This window comes from Eptesicus fuscus, chromosome 5 (genome assembly GCF_027574615.1).
Source record: "Eptesicus fuscus isolate TK198812 chromosome 5, DD_ASM_mEF_20220401, whole genome shotgun sequence".
In the NCBI taxonomy this organism is placed as follows: Eukaryota; Metazoa; Chordata; class Mammalia; order Chiroptera; family Vespertilionidae; genus Eptesicus; species Eptesicus fuscus.
Window position 1 is genome coordinate 105,673,744 of NC_072477.1, and position 4,278 is coordinate 105,678,021.

The 4,278-nt window shown below is 50.5% G+C and overlaps 1 pseudogene; it reads left to right on the plus strand.

The window, feature by feature from the left end:
* The first annotated feature begins 212 nt into the window (after positions 1–212).
* Positions 213–1,809, plus strand: LOC103300206 (ubiquitin recognition factor in ER-associated degradation protein 1-like; annotated as a pseudogene).
* The last annotated feature ends 2,469 nt before the right edge of the window (positions 1,810–4,278 follow it).

A 4,278-nucleotide genomic window follows, 5' to 3' on the forward strand; every position in this document is an offset into this window, starting at 1 on the left:
GGGCTTAGACTAGTGAGTTTCGTGTCCATTCTAATATAAATTCTAAAAGCGCCTACACAGAACACCAGGAAAGACAATAGGCAGTGTGAAGAGTTCACTACCAAAGAGTCACGCAAGATAACCACACCTCCTCCCTTGGCTGCTCAAAAAGGATGGCATGGGTTCCCGGGACCTAGTGGCATCCGTGAGGCAAAGGTACCATCAAGTTCTCTTTCAACATGTTTTACAACATGATTCCCTGGGTCTCCCAGAAATGCTTCTCCATGGAGTATAGATGCATCTCCATGTCCATGGTCATGGGGACTAGTGACAGGTCAAATGTGGAGAAAGGCAGGAAGATAATTATGCCATCCTTGGCCTTTGATCAACTCAGCTGACTCAACATTACCTACCCCATGCTGTTTAAACTAACCAACAAGAACTTGGACTGCGTGAACTACTGTGGTGTGCTGGAATTAGTGACTGAAGAGGGTATCTACTACCTCCCACACTAGATAATGCAGTATTTGCTGGTGAAAGAGGGGGCCTGCTTCACGTGGAAAGTGTCCATCTTCAAGTGGCCACGAACTCCAAATTTCAGCCTCAGAGCCCTGACTTCCTGGACATCACCAACCCCAAAGCAGTATTAGAAAACACATTGAGAAACTTTGCCTGTCTACTGGGCAAAGGCAAACTACAGCAAGATCTATGAGCTGTGGGTGATGGAGATCAATCCTGACAAGGCCGTGTCCATCATCAAGTGTGACATGAATGTAGACTTTGATGCTCTACTAGGCTACAAAGAACTTAAAGAAAAGTCCAGCATGAGGAATCAACTGAAAGCGAAGCTGACCACAGTGGCTATGCTGGAGAGCTGGGCTTCTGTGGCTTCTTCAGCTCTGGGAATAGACTGGAAGGGAAAAAGAAAGGTGCAGGGCCCAGCCCCTCTCCCAATCAAGCCTGAAGATATCAAAAGAGGAATCCTTAATTATGAATTTAAACTTGGTAAGATCACTTTCTTTTTTATTATTATTATTAGAGGCCCAGCGCACAGGAAACCGTGCGCCGTTAGGGTCCCTAGGCCTAGCCTGGCCTCCCTCGCATTACCTCGGCTGCCCTGCGGTGCTAAGTGAAGCTCCCCGCCCCAGGACGCTCCGCGAGCCTCCTCCCACCCCTCCTTGACTGCTCCGCGAAGCTCACTGCCGCCCCATGAAGCTTGCAAGCTCGCCCCTGAAGCTCACTGCTGGATGCTCTGCGAAACTCCCCCAACCCCGCCACTGCTCCAAGAAACTCCCCCTCCCCGCTGCGGTGGTGAGCGGCTCGGGGGGCCGGGGGCTGGGGGGCGGGGGAGGGGAGGGCGGGGGAGGGGGGGACCGAGAGGTGCTCCACGCACTTCATGGTGACCGGTCGCCCGTTTGGTTGTTATGGCACCTAGCTCTTTATATATATTAGGATTATTATTTTAATCCTCACCAATTGATTTCTAGGGGGGGGGGGGAGGGGGGAGAGAGACAGAGAGAGACAGAGAGAGAGAGAGAGAGAGAGAGAGATGTGAGAGAAACATTGACCAGTTGCCTTCTGTATGCACCACACAACCCGACCAGGGATGGAACTTGCAACCTAGGCATGTGCCCTGACTGGGAATCGAGCCTGCAACCTTTTCATGTATGGTATGATGCTCTAACCGAGCCACCCGGCCAGGGCGGTAAGATCACTTTAATCAGAAATTTACATCCACTGGTCCAAAAGGCTGAAGAGGATGAAGCTAGAGGCAGATTCATTGCTTTTTCTGGAGGACAGTCATTGCATAAAAAGGGAAGACAGGCTTAAGTTAGGACTGTTGGCTGACTGGAAAATAAAATAATCAAGTGCAAAAAAAGCAACGAATGGCATACACTCATGACATCCTTGCGAATGAGACAGAAAACTGGCTGGGTTCCTCAGTGGTTAGCTAAATAACCATGTCCAGGAATGCACAGAGGAGTAAGCCTGGCCCCTGGGGTGGATTCTCACTGGCATTGAGAGGGCTGGCCCTTGGCCCTGCTTGGAACAACTTTTTTGGCAAACATTAGGATGGAATCTTGAAAGCAGGTCCAGCTGGGAGGGGTCAATTAAGGAGGCAGCGTCCTTTGTACGAAGGACCCCTTCACTTGCCCTAGGAATAGGCCAATGTGGACAAGAGAGAGTTAGTAAAGCATGGGTGAATCCTGAGAGTAGTGCCCAGAGCCAACTGCACAAAGTGGCTAGGGAGCCTGATGGCCAGGAGACCCTGGGGCTGTTGAGCCAGCCACTTCAGTTCTGGAGATGGTGCAACCACCTCCAGACAGCCATGCCCAGTCATCAGTGTATCTGTCCAGAAGGTCTTTGATAAAATGAGGTCTGCTCACAGGGGATTGTCAAGAAGAGGTGGGCCTGGAACCCAGGACCCCTGGGACTTCAGGTCCCTGACAAAGATACTTGGCGTTTATGGGCCCAGAAAATAGAGCTAGGCCCAGTAAGAAAAGATTTCAGGGAAACAAATCTCTCTTTAGCATTGGGAGTACTGAGCTCATGGGGGCATGCATGCATAGGTCTGGGGACCATGTATGCCATGTATGTTGGGTGGAGTTTGCACTAAATGGGAAGGGAAATTGCTTTCAGCTGTGAGTTTCTTCAATTTTATCAATAAATGAATTAGAGCTAGACTGTGTGGATCAAAGTGGGTGTTATAAAGAGTGAATGGAAGGCAAGGTGATGCTCAGAATAATAGTTATTATTATTATTACGACATTAGGGATCACAGGACACTCCCATCTATTCTCTAACTGGATCTTCTGCCCAACCCATGAAGCAGATAGGACAGGATGATTAACCCAATTTAGCAGATGAGAAAACTGAGGACCAGAGAAGGAATGGGACCAGCCCAAGGTCCCACAGCACATCAGACCCAGATAATCTCTATGGCCCTATACCTAGGGACCTTCCCCTCCTGCACCTCCAAAGGTCATCCTGCTATTCCCTGACCTGGGTGGAGCAGGAATCTCCCCCACCCCAAGCCAGGCTTCCATCCAGCTTCCAAGACTCCCTATCCGTGAAGGTTAGAGTCTCTCTTAGCCCAATCTGAAACCTGGGGGTAGAGCCCTAGCCTGGAAGGCTTCTCCTCTCAGGTTGCACAGGCACTGCGCCTCTACCCACTCTCCTTTTCCCTGGTAGTCTTGCCTCAACCCTTCAAAAGTTAGTTCCTTCAAGCCAGACCTGGAACCAGACACTAAGCTTTGCCCAAGAACTGAAGTCAGGGAGAAGGGTCCCTCCCACTCAACCTCATTCTTCCCCTCACACCTACACAGGCAGCCTGTGACCAGGGGGATACAGAGCCCACCTTGCCAAACACCCCTCCTGACGAGAGGGGCAGGGAAAGGGTATCTGGGCAAGAGAGGTCAGAGCATAGAAGGTGGAGTCTCCTCAGGGGAGACTGGGTTCACCAAAGAAGGGCAAGCTGCCACCTACAGCACCACTCCTCACCACATTAAACCCGGAACCCTCCAAATACAGCATCTTACTTTACAAGTGAGGGAATGAAGGCTCAGAGAGATTAAGGAACTTGCCCAAATTAAAAATATTAAAGTGAACAGAAACAGCTTATAAGTCCTGGTGTTAGGATTTGAACCCAGGATTGGCTGATTCCAAATATCCATTGCTTTCCCATGCACCCTGCTGCCTGCACAGGAGTGCAAGGTAGCTCAAATAGGCAGCCTGGTGAGCAGATAAAAGGTAGGGGGGTTTAGGGGAGCAGAGAAAGGGTTAAGAAGGCAAGACAAAGATAAGACAGAGCAGCAGAAACAGACAACTGACAAGTGGAACCTCCAGGGGCCTGAAGGAGGCAGCTCAGATGCTGCTCTCTTGATCAGTAAAAGGCTTTCTAGTGCTTCCTCTGCTGCCATCTACCCAGCCTCTGTCTGCCCATGCCGGGCTCGGGGGTCTAGCTGCCCAGATCCCCACCAGGTGCAGCACACCAGCCAGGCTATGTGGCTGAGAGAGTGTTTAGGGCCAACCAGGTGTTCCATTGCCTGCCGGCAGTGAGCACAATGAGCCTGTCCCCAGGGTTTAAGCAACAGCCTCTCAACTGAATATTTAAGAAGAAAAATATGTGTGTGTGTTGTGTGTTTTTTTTTTTTTTTTCAAGAAAGAGAGAGAAAAGGAGGGAGGAGGAGTCCGCCATGAAAGCAGGGGGGTGGGGGAGATAAGGAAAGAGTAACCTACCCCATAGCTGAAGTCAAGGTCACAGGCATGGGTGCTGGGAGGACATAGGCAAGGTGCTGG